Raw genomic sequence first — 22,827 nt, forward strand, 5'->3', positions numbered from 1 at the left:
CCACCATGCCCAGCTAATTTTTGTATTTTTAGTAGAGACAGGGTTTCACCATGTTGGCCAGGATGGTCTCGATCTCCTGACCTCGTGATCCACCCGCCTCGGCCTCCCAAAGTGTTGGGATTACAGGCGTGAGCCACCATGCCGGGTCTGAGAGCTAACTTGCCTATATGCACCCTGAGGAAACCAACATCCTTATCTCTGAAGACAAAGGGACATAGAAATCTGAACAAATAGTTCTTGCTAAATTTCTCCCAGTTTATTATACTTAGCTCATACTCTTTCTTTTCCCTATCATATTTTTCCACACCTCTCCATTCTTCATCAAATATACTATAGAAAACACTCAGGTTTAACTATTTCTTTGGATCTTCATTTCCCTATGAATGCTCCCCTCCCAAGTTATATAAAACCTAAATAAATTTGCATTCTTTTCTTGTGCTAATCTGCCTTTTGGTATAAAGACCGTGGCCAATGAACCTAAAATGGGGAAAAGGAGAAGTTATTTTTCCTCCCTTACCTTAGAAATAAACTCACGCTAACTTTCTGTAATAAACAAAATGTGCTCAAAGGCCAGGTTTAGGTCACAATAGTAACGGCACTAGTCAAAAGGGGATGATGATGATGATAATGACTTCATCTTCTAATAATTCAATACAAAACTAGCCTAATCAAACTGCTATGCACACAGCAGTCTACATATGTCAAGTAATAAGTGAGAATATATTTTAACCCAGGGAAATTGCTTTTACCCTAAAGTTGCATTCTGAATAAATCAGTATTTTTCTGAACATCTGTCCTCCCCAATTTCACTTGTATAATCTTTAGTCTTCTATAAATCTCTCCAGAGCTCTACTCCAAATTCTCTACCATTTCATATGCACTTTTTGTTTGTTCAAGTGATCGTCCACCTATCACCTTCTGCTTTGAATAAGAATTGTTTTTTGTCTCATATACATAAACAACAGTATCCTTTATAAAACTCCAAGCTGTCTAATGGTAAGATCTATATTTGATTTTTTGCTTTTCCCTCAGTACTTATCACTGTGCTCAGTATTTATCACTCAATAAATATTTATTAGATGAATATGTACATTTCAAGAAGTTTTGGCTCACATTTAAATTTATGTCTACTTCCACAACTGAAAGTACAGGGAGAGGGGTTAGATATAATCATCATGATTTGAAGTTACCATACCCATTATTATATAAGTAGAGAAAGAGAGCAGGGAGTTGAAATCTGTCTAGCAATATATAGAGGTGGTTTGGGAGATGCTTAGACAAATGGGAACGTGAGGAAAGGGGAAAAAGTTTAAAAAAGTAAAGGGCATCTTTCTTTATTAGGCTCTTCTGTTCTTCCCCTCTAATGAATTATTCATATTATGCCTGAACAAAAGAGAATTAAATATTGGAGATGTAATAATCTGAGAATTCTAGCTTATACAGAAATTTATGGCTGCATTAAACAATGTCATTATGTAAAGTGTTTATCCTTCCATCGGGGGAATTATGTTATCTTTGAGGTAAAAGTGACCTTAAAGGAGATTTGGACCAGCGTCTTAAATTTGAAAAACTCAGGTTACAGAGTATCACAGTCCAAGTCCCTGTAAAACATAGCCTAAGTTAGAGCTTACACGTTAAGGCCTTTTTGGGATGAGCGGGATATAATCCCAGAGAAACGGGCATGAGGGAAAGACAGCAAATACAAGAGGGTAAGTTCCAGAACTTGTCACAGCTTAACCAAAAAAAAAAAAAAAAAGCTGGTTGTTTAGTGTCTCAGGTTGTCTCCATCAGGGCTGACTTCATGGATATGCAATCTGTGCAGGTTCATGGATATGCAACCTGTGACTTCATGGATATACACCCTGTGCAACCATGCTGCAAAGGGCCCAGCACTTTGTTTAATACTTTGTTGTCATTTTGAAATTCTTAATAATTTTTGCAGTGGGGTGCCACATTTCATTTTGCACCCGGACCCAAAAATTATCTAGTCAGTCCTGGTCTCCAGATAAAACAAATGTAACTTAGAAAAGTTGTTTACAGGCCAGGTGCCTTGGCTCATGCCTGTAATCCCAGCACTTTGGGAGGCTGAGGCAGGTGGATCATTTGAGGTCAGGAGTTTGGGACCAGCATGGCCAACATGGCGAAACCCTGTCTCTACTCAAAATACAAAAAAATTAGCTGGGCATGGTGGTGCCCGCCTGTAATCCCAGATACTCGGGAGGCTGAGGCAGGAAAATCACTTGAACTTGGGAGACAGAGGTTGCAGTGAGCCGAGATCGTGCCACTGCACTCCAGCCTGGGCGACAGAGTGAAACTCTGTCTCAAAAAGAAAAAAAAAAAAGAGTTGCTTAGAGTTGACAGTGAGCAATTCATTTACCTGCCGACTCCTTAGCATCTCCTGTTCTTTCACTGGTGAAATTGTTTCTAGCAGTGTTAACTTCCCACTATGGCTGAGAAATGAGTAGCTTGGGTTTGGAGGAGGGAGATGGCAAAGAAGGAGTGTCCAGTGAATCTAGGGTGTTGCATATATTAGATCCAAAACAGAGTATTCCCTACATCCTAAGTGCCTTATTCAATTGTTGACAGTTGATATCATTAGAATTTTTTTATTTACTCATAATGAAAATCAGCCTACTTAAACTTTTATCTATTACTCCTAATTTTGCCTCATAGTAGCACTGAACAAGTCTACTACCTATTTTACAAGAAATATATTAGTTGAATATTCTTAATCTATCCAGCCTATATATACCCAGTTCCTTCAAACAGTCCTTTTGTGGTATAAGAATTAGTCATTACTGGCTGGGAGTGGTGGCTCATGCCTGTAATCCCATCACTTTGGGAGGCTGAGGCGGGCAGATCACAAGGTCAGGAGATTGAGACCATCTTGGCCAACATAGTGAAACCCTACCTCTACTAAAAATACAAAAAAATTAGCAGGGCGCGGTGGCGGGCACCTGTAGTCCTAGCTACTCGGGAGGCTGAGGCAGGAGAATCTCTTGAACCCGGGAGGCAGAGGTTACAGTGAGCTGAGATCGCTCTACTGCACTCCAGCCTGGCGACAGAGCGAGACTCCATCTCAGGGGAAAAAAAAAAAAAAAAGAATCAGTCATTACTTAAGTTCTTAAGTAATAACCAACATTTACTGAGTACTTACTATATGCTAGATATTATTCTAAGTAGTGTTATGTATTAACTCATCTAATACAAAAATTCCATAAGGTATGCACTACTCTTAAGGAGGGGTATAAGTAATGTCTTCTCAGGACATCGTAAATGCAAAGCAGTATTTCTGGAGCCTGGAAGGCCAGCATCTTGAAATAAAATCTGTACCCTTTATCATTCATTGGCACAAGGTCATGTTACTTATATATGCAGCTGTGGCAGAATTAGATGGGATAGGAATGGTTTTAGGAATCAGACAGACCCAGGTTCTAATCTCAGCCATACGTATTACTAGCTAGGTTATCTTAAGTCAATGACTTAGCTTCTCTAGGCCTTCATTTCCTGATTTGCAAAATGGTGATGATGATATCTTCCTTAAAGAGTAGTCATTTAGGTTAAACGATTTGATAAATATAAAGCACTTATTATTATACCTAGTACATAAATATTCATTTTATATTTCATTATCCTCTTTCCTATGCCCTGCCTTCCAACATACACATTCCCATTGTATACATGCTACCATGAATTCAACAATTTAGATGTAATCTAAGGGAAAAAAATGCAGACATTTCCAACCTGCTACCCCTACTATGGCCTAATTTAACGTAATATTGGTCTTTTTTCTAATAAAGAGAACTAAACTTAGATTCTGTTTTCTGTGTTTAGATTTTACAGGATACATGGAATTTTAGTTTCGGGAACTAGTGACAATTACACTAATCAACAGCCAATTTATCAGATTTATTAGCAAGTTCCAAATTTAAATAATATTTCTGGAAATTAAAACCCATGCAATAGTCTGTATTTCCTTGGCATTTAAAAGTTCATTACTTTGGCTTTCTAGACTTGTCTAAAAGGTAACAGACAAAAAAAAAAAAAAAAAACCCAAACGTATTAGAAAAGAATTAATATGTGTTTACCTGCCTCATTAATTGCCTTGAACACATTTGCCTCAATCTTAAGAGTTGGGAATCAATTAACGTTATGATTATTTAAATATTTAACTAGGTCTTAGCCTACAATACTTCTAATATTTCTCAGGTAGGGGGTACACGTGCATGTGTGTGTGTGTGTGTGTGTGTGTGTGAGAGAGAGAGAGAGAGAGGGAGAGAGAGAGAGAAATAAATATTTTTACTAGAGGTTGCAGGGTGATGAGGGTACCTGGAGTGCCAAGAATATTTAAGTACCAGAGTGGGTTAGAAATGCTTGTCTTTGCACAGCCTCAGCCTCAGGGTATATTTTTGTGCCTGTCATTATATTAGTTCACTAATATAAATTAGGGAGTCTTTAATGACAGTGCAAACATTTTCTATCTGAGTAAATTCCCACTACAGGCATTTTCAATGACTGATTAGTCAGTCTGGTAGCACTTTAATTTTTTTCTCTCATTTCATTTTTTACATCTGCTACTGAATTACTGAATCTGAATTATAACACTAAAAAATTAAATTATAGCTATCTGGTTCTTCATTACAGCTTTCTTCCTTGTACTCCATAAATAACCTTTTAAGCTCAGTGTACTCTCTTGAGTTATATGTAGGAGAAACTTTCCTCACAAATCTTATTTATCTACTTGAAAAATATACATATACTTTTTCCCTGGCTTCAAGCAAATATATGCTAGTGGCCTGATCCTCATTCAAAACATTTTAAATGACAGACTTTCTCTAATACATAATTTTAAGAGAAGTAAAGTATAAGATAAATATTTTAAGTAACAGTTTGAATGGAAAGACTCTTCAATTACGCAGTATATGAGAGAACAGATACGCATGCAAGAAAAAAAAAATCACAGTATTCCAGTGACATTCTCTAGACCATACTCAGAATGTGTAATTCTATGTAAATATAAAAGCATTTCCAGGAAATTGTGGATTTTTTTCTGAATTAAATGTTTCTATTAATTGTAACCACTGACGAAGTAACACAGCACTTCTTACATCTTTGCTCCAAGAAAGACCAAGTAAGAATTTACTCTTGCAAGTCTATATGTGAATAGGCCCAAACATGATTATACAAGTACCCTGTAATTTTCCTTAACTGAATATATTTAGTTGAAGAATTACTATCAGCGGAGCAGCATACCATTAAAGTGACTCATCCAGAAAGCATATGTAAAAAACAAAAGAACATTACAAGCATCCTGAACAATAGACACTGTTGTATTCTTTCTCAAGTGCATTTATAAGTTACTTTCATTTTATATGAATGCTGTACCTGGAAATGAAGCAAATGTGTTTATACAGTAACAATAGTAAAAGCTCATCACTGTGAGCTTCTTTGGCCTTTAAAGAAAATAAATGGTAAATGGCACCCAAATGAAAAATCCCTATAATGAAAAAAATGTGAGAAAATTACTCATTCTTAGGGGGGGAAAAAAACCTGTTAAAAAGTCACCTTCACAGAAAACAACTAGAATTCTTATTCCATAAAACGTAAAAATATGCATTCCAAATAGGTGTTCATAAGTACCATCATTTACTCCTCTAACATGTGCCCTTGGGAATAAAGTGCAGTTTTTCTCAACTGGATTCATAATGTGGTCTGAACTGATGCTGATAGCAGAGGAAATCCAATAAGAAAACATGAAAGCTGCATTCTATGATTTAACTCTTAAAACTTCGCTAAGTACATTTCAATGTCTGAGTTCATACATTTGTACAAGTTCTCAGCCTGAAAACTTCAGTCTGACTGCATGTTTAAAAAAATAAAGACAGACTTCTAACAAAAAGAAAACAAGGAGGAAGGGAAAGTTTGAAACTGTCTAAGTAATAATTTGCAGTAAGAAAATTCGGAAGCCTGAGCACCAAACTAACAGTAGTGGACAGACGGTCAAGCTGCCCCTTGAAGAATCCCAGTCCCTTCTCCTGCTGTCTCTTCTGCAAGTGTTATTCTGCCTGCAGCAAATACTATGCATGAATTTTTAAATCACAGGCTGAAAAACAAACTGAAATCTCCTACCCTTCTCGACAGTCTTAGCTCAAGGCCAGGACTAGGAAGTAATAAAGCGATGCAGGATAAAGTCTTGTTGGAATAGTTTGTTCTCGTCAAGAAAAATCTTTTTAAAAAATCATTTGGTCATTTTGTAATAAAAGATGCCCCACCCACCTACAACTCAAACTGGAATAATTTTAATAGGTCAAGTCTTATCGACTTGATATTGGTCTATCCTGAATTGTCTCCTCCTGGAGATTTTATTTAAATGGCTGGAATGGCATTCTTCTCAATAAAAAAAAAAGCTTGTCAGGAGCTTCAAATGCTAATAAATCCTTTATGACAATCCCATACTAATGTCTTCACTTGTCAAATCTATGTAATGCATTCTTCTTTAACCTTGGAACTAGAACACTAATGATAAAAGTGTAGGTTGTCAAAGGAGGCTACTTAATATAACAATAGAAAGGCTTAAAATAAATTAGTAAAATCATGGAAAAGCAAGGACTATGGAAAATGTAGACTTGTTGACTAAAACTAGAAAGAACAAAATCCTAGTTTAAGAAATCTGAAATTACTAGTCTGTAAAATTTAGAATTTTCAGTATATGTTTATAGGTGTATTTAGTTGTGAACTACAATAATTGAGTAAACAGTACTGAAGAAAGGTCACAAAGAACAAACAGGTAGAAAACAACTTATATTCAATACTGTCAAACAATGTTTTGACAAACTAGATGCGATAAATGAACACTGCTTCACACCAACCAAAACGACTACCTGCTTCTTGAATATAAGCATTCACAAATGCTTTTATCTGAGCAATCACTTAATGATAACTTTACTAATATACCCTTACTTCTGATAAATGATATCTTCAATAAGCTGTGAAAAGATCATACAGATTGATAAAATATTTGAATAGATACTGTCTTCCACATTACTATTTGGCAAGAATTAAGTACACATAAATAGTGTTTCCATAAAGCTATAATGCTGTATTAAAAGAATGTTAGCCTTGTTGAGTGCAATTTTTGTGATCATGGGTAAATTTTTCATGAACTTTATTCCTGAACTCTTCAGGGAAATTAATAGGACTATATGTAGATTCTTGCACTTGACAGAGTTTTGAGGAACAAGTTTAATGCATGAAGTCCACAAGTATGTAACATATACAAAGCCACGAATTTTCACCCAAACTGAATGCAGATTGTTGAGATCAGTGCTGAGGTCATACTGCTGAAGCCATTAGAGTCCATTCCACATTAGTGCTGCCTGGATTAGCAATATTTCTCCTGCGTAATAGGGTTATAGGTCAGACAAAAGACACTTCAAAGGATATAGTAAGCCTATGGTTGTATTTATTTTCCTTATTTATTAACTGTGGATATTAATAGGATTACTATATGCCCTGAAATAAGAAATTGGCAATACAGACTAAAGCAATTAGATAATACAATTGTAGTAGGTTTTTAAGTTCCTCACTACTGAAAGCAGTCCCTAAATAAAGCAAGTCTTGATTAGTTATCTGGGCATTATTACCTCATAAATTTATTATACTTTATGTAGTTTTGTCTACTAACAAAATAATGGATTTTTTAAAAAAAATTTGAGACGAAATTTGAGAGGTAGGTAGGGTCTTCTAGGACACCGTAAGGAGTTTAGGTTTCACCTTAAGTGTAGTGAGAAAGCGCTGAAAGACTTCAAGCCGGATAAATTGATAACATTTCTTTCTTTTTTTCTTTCTTTCTTTTTTTTTTTTTCAGCCCAGAGGTCTTTTATTTATTTATTCTTTTAACACCTATTATGCCATGAATTCATAGGGAATAGGTTCCAGCAGCTCAGGCTCCTTCCCATTGGTTCTCACAAAGTGTGCCTCTCTGGGTGGAGCAGCCTGGCGCTTAAGTTGAACCCAGGTACCTTTCTCTTTGGCTTCTTTCTTTTTCTGATCATTTTCCTTCACGCGTTTCAGGAAGCTATCTCGGCTCTTAGAGTGCTTAATGTGCTTAATACGCACATTAATTGTCTTGGCAAGAATCTTGACCTTAACTTGTTTGTTTACAACAATGCCAACAGCATGCTGGGTAACATTGTAGACTCTTCCAGTTTTGCCATGGTAACGCTTGTGGGGCATTCCTTTTTGAACAGTACCCATTCCCTTGATGTCTACGATATCACCTTTCTTATAGATTCGCATATACGTGGCCAAAGGAACAACTCCATGTTTTCTAAAAGGCCTAGAGAACATATATCGGGTGCCTCTCCTCTTTCCCTTTGTGTTCGTCGTTTTGGCGAATTACTGGAAGATGGCGGTTTCCGCCGAAAGGCTTTTTTTTTTCTTAGACATACTCTCACCCTATCTCCCAGGCTGGAGTGCACTGGCGTGATCTCGGCTCACCACAACCTCTGCCTCCCAGGTTCAAGTGATTCTCCTGCCTCAGCCTCCTGAGTAGCTGGGATTACAGGCACGTGCCACCACGCCCGGCTAATTTTTGTATTTTGAGTAGAGAAGGGGTTTCACCATGTTGGCCAAGATGGTCTCCATCTCCTGACCTCATGATCTACCCACCTTGGCCTCCCAAAGTGTTGGGATTACAGGCGTGAGCCACTGTGCCCAGCCACAAAGGTTGTTTTCAAAACGTCATCTTCTCTGAGACCCAAATAAATATCTGGGCTATGTTTTTCAGAATTCTCCATCTATTCATATATGTTCCTGAAAAGTCCTTCCACCCCGGCAAAAAGGCAATAAAACACAAAGAAAGGCTAAATACACTTTTGTGTAATTTAAATAGCAACTGGTCTCAAAAGTCATGTTCAAAGAAAGGCTGCTGAAATTTTTAATTCATCTACACAGGTGGGAAAATATTTGGCAAAGCAAAGATTAATAAAAGGCCCAGAGACTTTCAAGTGTTCTGGCAAAAACATATACAAGCACAAATACACATACAATCTGGCTAAAGGCCCTGAAATATTCATTTTGAAATGAATATTTCATTTATGAATGATCCCTAGTGATCATTTATGAAACAAGGGAAAGGAAACTGAAAACATTCACTAATACAAGTACTATGAGATAATGTCTTCAATATGGAAGTTCCTCAAGTAGACATATGTATACGTTGCTTGGCTAGACTAGATAAGGGATTGGTGAACTACTGCCTGTAGGCCATATTTGGCTGGCTGCCTGTTTTCCTATGGCCTATGAACTAGGAATGCTTTTTACATTTTTAAATGGCTGAAAAAAAAAAAAATCAAAAGAAGGATAGCATTTTGAGACACATGAAAAGTATATGAAATTTAAATTTCAGTGTCCATAAATAAAGTTTTATTGAAAAACAGCCAGGTTCCTTCATTTACATATTGCCTATGGCTGCTTTTGGACTACAAAGGCAGTCCTGAGTCCTTGTGACAGGGACTGTGTGTAGTCTGCAAGCCCTAAAATATTTAATATCTGGCTCTCTGCAGAAAAAGTTTGTGGATCCATGTTCTAGATTAATAAAAATGCCCCCTTGGGGAGGGATATCAGCAATTTAGTCCAGATCTCTCATGAGGATATGGAAACTGAGAGAAATCAAAAATGGATTGCCTAGGTATACACCGCCAGGCCTCTGGATTTCTTTCTTTTCTTTTCTTTTTTTTTTTTTTGTGATGGAGTTTCACTCTTGTTGCCCAGGCTGGAGTATGCAATGGCGCGATATCGGCTCACTGCAACCTCCACCTCCCAGGTTCAAGTGATTCTCCTGCCTCAGCCCACGTCTGGCTAATTTTTTTTTTTTTTTGGTATTTTTAGTAGAGACAGGGTTTCTCCATGTTGGTCTGGCTGGTCTCGAACTCCCGATCTCAAGTGATTCACCCACCTCAGCTTCCCAAAGTGCTGGGATTACAGGTGTGAGCCACTGGACCTCTGGATTTCTTGATGCCTCTATAACCATAATGCAACTGAGTCTCCTTGCAACAATTCTTTGCATCCTTCTGAGGATAAAATGTATATTGTGAATTCCATAATGTGGAGTTGATTATATAAGTTTATCCTGCTGAATGTATCAATAGAATGTTAATTTAACAGGATGGAAAAAAAGCATTTTTTTTAATAGAGTTAGTACAATGCCACAGACAGCTATGATCAAAGCAGGCTGGCAAAATTTATTTTGTAAATCCTCAAATTAAATAAATAAAATATAAAAGCAACAGACACATGCAGAAACTCAAAGCCAGGTCCTGTATCCCAGTCAGTATAAAAGGAAAAACCAGCCACTATACTGCAACATGAAATTCAGTCTCCATGGCCAAACTATCACTTCTGAAAATAACACAGAGGAGTCCAAATCAAATTCTCCATTATCCCATCTCATAGTTTCCTTTTAGAATTGATCAAAATGCATCCTAAATAACTTATCTCTTTGTCATTACCATGGGTTTTAAAATGATACTACAGTACATTCCAGGAAGTTGCCAAGTTACAAATCCCAGTGTTGTACAGACAGACACACAAACACACACACATGCACACACTCATTTCATCCTATAGAATATATCTTGTTATTATGCCAGTTTTACATATGAAAAACCTGAGACAAAGAGAGATTAAATAATTTCCTCAAAGTCATGTAACTAGTAAGTGGCAGAGACAATATTTGAAGTTATGGAGTCTCGTGTGTGTTTTTAACTAATATGCTCTACTGCCTGCTGAGAATAAGGCAAGATTTAGTTCAGCAGTATTTCCAAGTATGGGAAGTACAAGGTGAACCTGGTACCTGAAGTTCTTTTAGGCCCTGAAATTTAACACATAGTTCTGTTAATGGCATAGCACTGCAATAGCAAACAAGGAAGTGAGAGGGGAACAAACCACTGTCTTTGCCCCATGGAAGCCTTACTGTAGGGAGGTTAAGACAAGCAAATACAAAGATGTATAAATTGATGGGAGTATCAGTCAGATGATAACACACTGAAGAGTTAGTAGGAAGAAAATAATTTGTAAACAGGAGGAGATGTAATGTCTTCTTTGAGATATGTGGCAGTAAATGAAAATAATATTTTTCCATCTTCAGTCAAGAATAAGAAGGGAATATGGTAGCTGGACTCAGGGATTTAAGGAGAACAAACCTAGTTTGGAATTGCTGTTGTGGGGAAAAAGAGAGAATTAGAATTAAATGAAAAGCTACCCCAACGCCATTAGGAGGCTAAGGTTAGAAATGACGGAACAACGGATTCCATCAGGTAGACTGTGTGACTTCTGTCATGTATGCAGGAGTTGGGATTGGAAAAGAGCAACAGGAATATCAGGGTGTGGATGGCAGAAGGCTAAAGGAGGGGGGCTTGAGGCAAGTATGGGGATTCTACAGTGCTAGACAGTGTGTAGGTTATGTGGCAAATGAAGCTTGAGGGGAGCAAATAGTTTGGGAGAAAAGAAAGAGGGGCTGAGCATGACGGTTCACACCTGTAATCCCAGCACTTTGGGAGGCCGAGGCGGGCAGATCACCTGAGGTTAGGAGTTCGAGACCAGCCTGACCAACATGGTGAAACCCTATCACTACTAAAAATACAAAAATTAGCCAGGTGTGATGGCACATGCCTGTAATCTGTTACTTTGGAGGCTGAGACAGGAGAATCGCTTGAACCTGGGAGGTGGAGGTTGCAGTGAGCTGAGATCACGCCACTGCACTCCAGCCTGGGTGACAGAGTGAGACTCTGTCTTATACATAAATAAGATGAGGAAGGGTAAGGGTAAGGTCATAATGAGGGCAACAGAAAAACAGGTGCCAGAGGCAAGGGCTGTGTGAGGATGGTTGTGGGTACAAGGGCACATTCAGAGCTTGAGATCTTGGTGCTGGCTACATTGTCATGTGTGATGACAAAGTCTGATGTTTACATGCTATGGGGGAAGCTGAAATGGAGAGAATAACTCATGATGACCAAATCAAGGCTAAGGATCTTTGAAGCCAAGTTGTATATTGAGGCATCATTTTCAATGGTGAAGTCATCAACATTCATATATTTTTTTTAACTAAATAAACATTTATTTCTGGCTTTGTGAATTGCTTTTGTATTTTGTAATTTCTTTTTTTCTTGGAGGATGTTTTTGTGTTGTTTGTTCTGACGGAAGGTTATGAAGTAAGAGAAGAGGTCTGTGGAAGAGGGTATGATTAGCATATGGTAAAAATCAGATTTTCGCAGAGCAATATTTTATCTCTCTGAGGGAATGCAGATTGATAAAATTATTGTTTTGGTTCTTTGAATCATGTACGCACAAACATCGTGAACAATTTTGTTTCCCATATTTTCAAAGTAGATAATATTAAAATAATTGGTAATACTTTCAAAATGTGAATGGCGTGTTACTGTAAAAATTGTTTTTCAGTTATTTAAATTTCACTGAACTCATAAGTTACACAGATACACCAGGTTATTTTTAACAGTGCTGTAAACTTGAAGAGCTACAGTGAATTATTCTTAATTATATATACACTGTTTACTTACCATATTTATTTTTAAATGGCTGCAGTTTTCAGATACGAATACATAATGGTAAAATAATAAAACAGTACATCCAGATGTTGAGAGATAACGGAACTATTCCCTGAGTTCGATCCACATATGTTTTGTAAGCCAATTAACTCTTCTGAACCTCTGGAGGGTACCAATAAGAACCCTTTCAAGAATAATTTACTCAAAAAAAAAAAAAAAAAAAGGCCAGGCGCGGTGGCTCAAGCCTGTAATCCTAGCACTTTGGGAGGCCGAGACGGGTGGATCATGAGGTCAGGAGATCGAGACCATCCTGGCTAACACGGTGAAACCCCGTCTCTACTAAAAAAAAAAAATACAAAAAACTAGCTGGGCGTGGTGGTGGGTGCCTGTAGTCCCAGCTACTTGGGAGGCTGAGGCAGGAGAATGGTGTAAACCCGGGAGGCGGAGCTTGCAGTGAGCCGAGATCCAGCCACTGCACTCCAGCCTGGGCAACACAGTGAGACTCCATCTCAAAAAAAAAAAAAAAAAAAAAAGCCTGAAAAAATTAATATGCCTCAGAATGTATCCAAAAAAGTCCAGTAAACAATTACTTTAGACCTCTGACCTAACGTATAGACTATTGACTAGACAGATTTTTACCCAATAAAACAGACGGCAAATTTATCATGTACCTTTAGGATTTGCTTTGATGAAATTCTACAGTTTCCCTCACAGGAGTCTTCAGGGAATGTATAACAAATGTGAGACAGCACAGTAACAGCAAAAAGAAAGTTGGTCTTGGAGTCAGAAGACCCAATTCCCACTTCCTTTGGGTAAGACACCTAAACCACTTGGAGTCTCAGTTTTCATACCTGCAGAACAGGAATAATATCACTTGCCTCTCTGATCTGGTGGGGTGGTTATAAAGATGCAAATTGGCCAGGCTTGGTGGCTCACACCTGTAATCCCAGCACGTTGGGAGGCCAACGCGGGTTGATCGCCTGAGGTCAGGAGTTCTAGACCAGCCTGACCAACATGGTGAAACCCCTTCTCCTAAATACAAAAAATTAGCCAGGAGTGCTGGCACGCACCTGTAATCCCAGCTACTTGGGAGGCTGAGAATCTCTAGAACCTGGGAGGCAGAGGCTGCAATGAGCCAAGATTGCACGATTGCACTCCAGCCTAGGCAACAAGAGCCAAACTCCATTTAAAAAAAAAAAAAAAAAGATACAAATGGGTCTGAGACTCTTTGTAAAGTGTTTGTAATATAAAAATCTTTACTTGATGGTATTATAAATGCTGCAATAAGAAAATTGTGCTTGGCAGGAGGATGGAGCCAAAAGAGATCTCTGGCTCCTTCCTTTTAAGTTTCTACACATAAAGGGAATACTTAGAAAGAAAACCCCAGTACATGGAATATATTTAACATAGGAAACTTTCCAAAAATGTCTAATCTACAGCAAAGGATATTTGCATTTATTATAATTCTGTCAACTCATAAAAACAATTATGGTTGATTTCAGACCCATAGTATATAAGAATTCTGAGTACATTTATTGTAATATCTGTGAAGATTTCTTATCAATATTTGAAAAGAAATTACTACTTGACACATGGAAAAACTGTTTGAGGCCAATACCATAATACTGCTTCAACTCCAAATAGAGATCTCTTTCATGCTAAATACTTCTATAGAGCAAGATGGCAGCTCTTCCTTTGCTTCATTTGCTGTGTTCTATTCTCCTTCCCACCATTCAGATGGAAGCATTTCCCAAGATCCCCTGTTCTTTTGTCTATAAACGCTATCTTAATGCATTGCTCTTACATCAAGGCTTTTGTTATTATATATAACTGAAGATCCCCAAATCTCTATACCCAAACCCCAACCTTTTATTTGAGGAATGATCTTCTAGTCTCACATAAAAGTAAACATGTAATTGAGTGTCCCATGTCTGCATAGGCATCATATCCAAACCTGAGCAGACCACCTTCTCTCAGAAACCAAATCTATTTCTGATTTTCCTGTTTTCCCCAGTGGCATCACTACTCTTCCAGCTGTCACTGCTTAAAACCACAGAGTTAGCTTTTACTCTTTATCTTTTGTATTAACCATAACCAGCCAGTCACCAAGTCTCATCAATCATTTTCAAAATGCCTTTGTTTTCTACCTTTGTCTGTGCATTGCAGCTGCCACTTTTAGGAAGTGCATCTCACCTAAAGGTTGGAACACTGCAACGGTTCTAGATGCATTCAATCCATATCACATAATGCTTCCAGAAAAAAAAAAAAAAATTCTTAAGACATCGATGTCACCATATCACTACTTGATTCAATGAGTTAAAATTAAAACCTTCGATTACATTTGAAGTCTCCAAAGCTACCATAGGTTACAGAATGCAATTAGAAACTAATGAATATGACTAACATCCTGAACGTGAATTAAGAGGTTTTTAGAATTGAACACATTTAACTAATACAAATTAGTGGGAAATGGCAGTGCTATTCCAAATATAAAAAATAGTCACAATTTCCATGGTAAATATGAAAAGGAAGAGTTTTTATAAACCCCACATACCAGCCTTATTGTCTCTGGGGAATTAAAAGTGCACCTGTGCCCTTTTGGCACACACATGGACTCAGCTATACATAGATGGACAAGGGTATAACAGCATTACATTGCTTCTTTCTCTCTGTGGCATGGGTTATAAGCTATGATTTAAACTGTTTCTTCAAATATGCAAATCACATTTCATGCATAGATCCCACATTGATCTTGCAAAGACCAGCTCTCAGCTACATTTTTAGCATGACATAGAGAGAGAAATCTCAATTTTGCTAAGATAATCTTCTTTTATTGCATTTCTACAGTTTCCTCTTTACAGATTGTTACTAGTGTCACCCTTTAATGAGTAGTGAGGTACAGGGATTCTAATTTTATTTGAGATTTTATTCATTTAGGGGAAAAAAGTTCTATTATTTTTCAGAAATAGAAAAACTATGTCTTATTTACATAATTGTAAACTGCTCATTTTCTTTTCTCCATTAGCACAATATTGCTGCCTAATAAAGGGTATGATCTGAGAAAGAAAAAAGTGAGCATACACTAATGAGTAGTATCAGAGCAACAAGCGAAGTTGCAAAACACTTTTTTCACTTGTCTTACTTATCATACATCAACAGACTTCATTTTCTACATGAATTCTCTCCACACAAAAATAGTATTTTCAAATTTTCTACCATACACACAGAATCTAGCATATGACCCCAATCATTTTAGGATCCAGGGCCTCCTATATTTGCAGCTAAAGTTTAAGTATTAGGAAAACTACCATTTTCCCCCTATGATTTGCTGAGTGCACCTGCTGAATCTTCTAATATAAAACCAGGGGCAGGATTTAATAATATATATAGTTTAAGGGCCAGAAACAGTGGCTCATGCCTGTAATCCCAACACTTTGGGAGGCTGATGCGGGGGGATCGCTTGAGCCCACAAATTTGAAACCAGCCTGGCCAATATAGTGAGCGCTCGGCTCTATGAAAAATTAAAAAATTAGCATAGCATAGTGGCACATGCGTGTGGTCCCAGCTACTTGAGAGGCTGAGGTGAGATGATCACTTGAACCTGGGAGGTGGAGTTTGCAGTGAGCTCATATAGCGCCACTGCACTCCAACCTGGGTGACAGAGCAAGATCCTGTCTCAAAAATATTTGCAAAAAAAATTTTTTTTAATTGTTTAAGGATCTAAACATTTGCCCACAAATAACTTGGATTTTTAAAAACTGGATCTCAATTTTACAGTCAGTTTTACATAATCATGCCTTATATTAACTAACCTAAATTCAGCAACTGGGTTTTACTTTTTGATTATTACCTTTTCTTATATGATCTAAAAAAATCTTCTTGATTTGCTTCACTATTCACTTTGCAACTTTGACTTTGTAAGACTTGGAATAAACTAAGACCTGTTTGGGATAAGTCTTTAAAAGCTTTCTCTTAGTGTCACCCTGATTAAATCTTTCACAATCATTTTATCAAAAAAATTATATTTCTATCACATCCTTGAAGGTAAGGGGTACATTTTGTACTTCTCAATGAGCCTAGTATATTGTGTTATACTAAGTAGGAGTAAATATATATTGGGTGAAATGAACAAACATGTTATTATCCAATGGTTTAATCACTAATCAGTTAAGAATAAACTATATGAAGTACTAAATAATAAATGAATAGGGAAATATCCTTATAATATTCACGTATCATGTTGACCCACACGCTTTTTGTGAGTTTTTTTTTTTTTAAACAAAGTCTTGCTTTGTCACCCAGGCTGGAGTGGAGTGGCGTGATCTCAGTTCACTGCCACCTCCGTTCACTGCCACCTCCGCCTCCCGGGTTCAAGCAATTCTGCCTCTGCCTCCCAAGTAGCTGGGATTAGCGGCACCTGCCACCACGCCCGGCTCATTTTTAAAAATATTTTTAGTAGAGACAAGGTTTCACCATGTTGGCCAGGCTGGTCTTAAACTCCTGACCTCAGGCAATCCGCCAGTCTCGGCCTCCCAAACTGCTGGGATTACAGGCGTGAGCAACCACGCCTGGCCGATTTTGTGAGTTTTCTACCGTGCTCAGAATACTCCATTCAGTGCCATGAATAGCTAACACGTTTTGTCAATTCTGATTATATTAGGTGAATGAAGGTGATATAAATTTTAATATTAATATTTTCTGTATTGTTATGACATATACATTAACTGTAACTACTGGAATATATACATACACACATATATACATACACACACACACACACAAATACACACACATTTCTACTGATTAAAATCCTTGAGGGAATTTTCCTGAGACTCCCCTGACTGCCTGAGTATTTACATTACATACTTTAAAACATATACTCAGCTGGGTGAGGTGGCTCATGCTTGTAATCCCAGCACTGTGGGAGGCCGAGGCGGGTGGATCACCTGAGGTCAGGAGTTCAAGACCAACCTGGCCAACATGGTGAAATCCCATCTCTACTAGAAGTACAAAAAATTGGCCGGACGTGGTGGCAGATACCTGTAATCCCAGCTACTCGGGAGGTTGAGGCAGGAGAATCACTTCAATCTGGGAGGTGGAGGTTGCAGTGAGCTGAGATCGTGCCATTGCACCCAGCCCAGGCAACAAGGCGTGACTCCGTCTCAAACAAAACACAACAAAACAAAACAAAAACAAAAAATGTATACTCATTCCTCAATCTTCAGAAAAAGGTCCTGGCATGTTTTAAATTATATTATGGAATTCTTAATGTGGTATTTATTTTTACAATCTTACACTCCAGTTTACAGTGGAAGGAACATTCCATTAATAACAACTACAGACTTCCAAGTCTTCCTGGGCCATTCTTTCATTCACTCATTAGATATGGGTAACATTTGGGAGATGGTACTATAATGACACGTTTTAGCTCTTCTTTCTCTTAGTGCCTAAAAAATGTATAGTCTGCCCTGCACCATAAGCATCTGAGTCTCTTATACTGCTAAGTACATCTTATCTGTTAATCTTATCTATTCAATAAGCATGTAAGTTCCTCTAGAGCAGCTGTGTCATATTTTTCTCATAGGACCTACTATGATTAGGCACCACCAGAAGCCCTCCATACTTATCTCTGATGTTAAAATTAAGATTGCCAACAAAATTATGTTCAGATCATCATTAGATTCTCTTGCAGATAGTCTATGTACTATTGGTAACATAATATTAACAACAGAAACAAGACAGATGCCTTCAATTATTTAGGTTTTTTTCTTAAAAATACATTAATTGGGTAAAATGACAATAGCTTATGGGAGTTGAGGTCATCTTGAGAAAAAAAAAATTCAACATATAAACACTCAATGGTCCATTTTTATGCTGTAGAAAGGAGAGAAAATGATGGACTCAGAACATGAAGTTAACATTTCTAGTGGATATGAGTGAGCAGCAGTAAAGTTTTTAATACACTAAGCATGACGAATATAATTAGAAAATCACGCAAGGTCAATTAATCAAAGAGGTCAAAGTAGGTGTCCAGAAGACATGATATACATGTTAAATATCTTAACTGAAAAAGTATAAATAATATTCATTTGCTAACCTTTTTGATGTAGAGCTGAGGTATCCTATATGAGTTAGGCTCCAATTGGCTATCTGCAGACCCTTCCTTGCATATAACCCACACATGAAGTGTACTCTCTAAACCAGTTTCTAGATTGATTTCTAGATTTGTTTCTAGAATTTAAACATTCATGAAGGAATCTAATTAGAGAAGGCTTTTGGAATGAGTTCCTATCATTTAAGATTGTTTACGCATGCCTAATTAGAGAGTAAATTTAAAGTGACTTTAGCAAGTATTTTTCAAGCAGTCAACACTCTTTTTGCATAAATGGCAAGTTTTTTTTTTTAAAGCACCATTTCTTGGTTCACATAATATTTAATTAGAGTAAATAACTGCACCAATAAGTACAACTGCCATGTAAGTGAGGTTTGGAGAATAAGCACAATTGATTCGTGATAAGCCAAAATCTCAAATGTTGAGAGTAGAAGTACCAGGGTGTACTCAAGGATCCTCTACTAGCTGCAAACAGTCAGAGTGCCTTGGGCCTCAGTCAACATGTTAAATTCAGTGAAGTGCAAGCATTGATTTCTCAAGGAATGTGGCTACAAGGAGGTGGGTTTAGAGAACTTCTATCAAAAGGTGATAGAATGGCAGACAGCCCAATAAGAGATATATCCCTTATGACCCACTTTACTGAGATCATTTTTGATTCTTAGCACACTTAGATATTTTGAGTTGGGAATTTTATAAGACAGATATCTTTCTACAATGAATGACTCAAATAAGGATTAAGATGGCACTAATAATAAAGCACATCTAATCATAGAAAATCTATTCCTCTGTCAAAAATACGTTGATAAACTAGGAGAGAACATAGCATATTTCCCTTAGGAGACATATCCGTTCACCTAGAAATAATTTACTGCATTCACGAACACACACCAAAACTTAAGGAAGTAAAAGCAACATATATACAAAGCATTTCTGTTTAGCAATCTTTCTCTCAAGAATGAAAGAAGAAAATGAGTTTGTTGTTAGATTAGCACACAATTAGAGAGAAGTAAGATCATTAGAGGCAGAAAGTGGTTTATTGATGGGCCTCATTGTTCTCAGTCCATAAATGAAACCATTTTGCTCCTAATGACCATAATCCCCTCCTTAATCTTGACAGTGCTAAATTACAGTTGGATATCTAATGATCTCAATCTTCTCCTTAGTTTATTAAAGCGTAAAAAGAGGAAGCAGATACTAAGTGACCTGATAATAGTTAAAGAAAGACCATATCATAATTTTACTGACTAAACTCTGTGGTAATTAGCAACAATGGCATTTGTCGCCATAGCCTAATTGAAAAACCTTGAAATGTTGAAAACTGATTATTTTCAGAAACTGACAATTAACAATTGGGGTAAGAGCATAGCCCAAACAAATTAAATACCATCATGTGTTATAGTTAATAAGGATCTAATTTGATCAGGAAATGGTTGCTTTTCCCGAGTACATTCTACTCCACTTGATATTCAAGACATATCTATCTTTTTCATTTAATTTGAAACTAGAAAAAAAGAGTAAACAATAACTTTCTCTACTTTGAAGTAGACTCAAACAAAATGAAAAAACTCAGAAATACATAATTGATGCTTCTTGAATTGCTAATGCAAAGATTATTCTATTCATTCATAGTTGACCCCAAAACAACTAAACTATGAAAAGTTGACATATGGTTTAAAGTTGTTTAAACTAATAGGATATTACTAATTTAAATCGGTAGAAATACAAGCATTATTATATCATAGAGAATGTTTATTAAACATCAATTGCCCTAGATGTTTTACAAATTAGAAAATATAAGGCAAAAAATAGAGACAGGAAGTATAAACGGTATGAAAAATGATATTTTAACTTATATTCAATTATATTTGCAGAAAAATGTAATCGAGTAAATGAAAACATATCACAAACTAAGATAAATTAAAAATGTTTGAACTTAAATGGTATAGAATGATCTACCATTTTCTACCCAAAAACTGGTGGGGGGTTAAAAACAGTCAAAAAACCATAAGCTGATATAAGTCAATTGGAATCATTCCTATTTGAGAAAACATGAAAAACACTACCAGTGGCCTGAAATTTAGGGAGAGTTAGAAGTGAATCTGCAAATAATGACAGGATACTTAGGTAAACAATCTAGAAATTAGAGTAAAAATTTGAACCATATATATATAACAGTAAAATTTCTCCATTTAAAATAAACATTATGAAAAAAGGAAAATTTGCTTTGGACTCAGATCTAAGGAACACTTAAGGACAAGAGCAAAACTAAGATCCTTTTGTACTTTAAGACAAAACAAGCTGGGCTCAGTGGCTCATGCCTGTAATACCAACAATTTGGGAGGCTGGGTTGGGAGGATCACTTGAGCCAGGAAGTTTGAGACTAGCCTAGACAACATAGGGAGGCTCCATCTCTACAAATAAACAAATAAAATATTAGCTGGGCATGGTTGCGCAGGCCTGTGGTCCCAGCTACTAAGAAGGCTGAGATAGGAGGATCCCTTGATCCAATCATGTTGAGGCTGCAGTGAGTGGTGATAATCCCACTGCATGCCAGCCTTGGTAACAATGTGAGAACCCATCCCCAAAACAAATAAAACACAAAACAAAAACCACAAACCAAATCATAATCTCCAGAAAATTCTCGCTCAGAATTCAAGGGTTACATTATATTAGCATTGTGCATTAGTTTAAGCATGAAAATGAATAAAGACGGATTATATGACTTTCAGACCTTCCTTTAACAATTATGTCACATTATATGTTAAAGCGAATTTAGGAGAAATCCAAGAGATGATTCATATTTAATATGGAGTCTTATCATTAAAAATTGACTTCGATTTCTGTGCATGGGTTAATCTACTTTGGTCAGACACATTTTGTCATTCAGGATCATGTTTTCCTATTCAATAATCAAGACTTGGGCCAGGCGTGGTGGCTCACGCCTGTAATCCCAACACTTTGGGAGGCCAAAGCGGTTAGATCACCTGAGGTCAGGAATTCGAGACCAGCCTGGTCAACACAGTGAAACCCCATCTCTACTAAAAATACAAAATTAGCCAGATGTGGTGGCGCATGCCTGTAATCCCAACTACTCGGGAGGCTGAGGCGGAAGAATCGCCTGAACCTGGGAGGCAGAGGTTGCAGTAAGCTGAGATCACGCCACTGCACTCCAGCCTGGGCAACAAGAGCGAAATTCCATCTCAATAATCATCATCATCATCATCATCATCATCATCATCATCATCTAGACTTTCCCTTTATACTTCAAATAATGAAATAAACAAAAGGAAGGAACAATACTGAATGTGGTTGAGATGCTTCTCAAATATGATACTTGCTTTGGTGTAATACAATGAAGTTTGCTGTATAAATATAATTAACACTTTGAATATCATTGAAATAACTTTATCTAAATATAAATATTTGGTACAAAGCCCAATTCAATTTTCATCTTTGTTCAAAAAACTAAACACTTGTGGACTAAAGAGACAGACATTTAATACCAATCATTTGTGTACTTTATAGAATCAGTTAATTCCATTCTAAAAACAGTTTCAGGAAAAAAAAAAAAAGGAGCAAAATCATTTTTGTTAAATTATGGGAAAAGTGTAATGAAAACTTGAACAAAAAATTTTGGAGGAAATTTTAAGCAAGACATTCCAGTGACTAACATGAATTAATCCCTTTACTTAACAACAACAAAAAAATTGTTTAGCTACTTCTCTATTGAATCAACTATTTTTATGTACAGCAGAGTTACTTCTGAGTAAATGTATTAGCAAGAGAAACTTGGGTTAATAAATTAAACGAATGCTCTCAGAGCTTCTACAGAGACAAGCCTCAACATTTGTGCAAATAGTATTTTTAATTAAGCTGGACCCTCCGAAGGTTTGGAAAATTATACATAATCTTTATTTAGCTGCAAGACCAAATATATATACACATTTTATAAGTTATTATTTATTTTTACCAAATTCAGAATAAGGAATTTAAAAATGTATATATCAGGTTGAACCATAAGAAAATGCTATTTTATATTTTTAAAAATGGTGTAGTATCAGCAATTACACATGGTTTGATCTAACACAATACATTTTTGCTTCAACCATGCCATATGGTCGCAAACTTCAAATCAACTCACTATGCATA

The 22,827-nt window shown here is 36.8% G+C and overlaps 1 protein-coding gene and 1 pseudogene across 5 annotated transcripts in view; both read right to left on the reverse strand.

The window, feature by feature from the left end:
* The window catches only part of DIAPH2 (diaphanous-related formin 2), a 964,164-nt gene that overhangs the window by 402,663 nt on the left and 538,674 nt on the right, over positions 1-22,827 (reverse strand). The gene's annotated exons all lie outside the window — the stretch shown is intronic.
* On the reverse strand, positions 7,866-8,423 carry LOC105544876 (annotated as a pseudogene). Its single transcript, XR_001006834.1, has one exon. The product of XR_001006834.1 is annotated as a 60S ribosomal protein L21 pseudogene (transcript).

Source organism: Mandrillus leucophaeus, unplaced genomic scaffold (genome assembly GCF_000951045.1).
Source record: "Mandrillus leucophaeus isolate KB7577 unplaced genomic scaffold, Mleu.le_1.0 Scaffold311, whole genome shotgun sequence".
Classification (NCBI taxonomy): Eukaryota; Metazoa; Chordata; class Mammalia; order Primates; family Cercopithecidae; genus Mandrillus; species Mandrillus leucophaeus.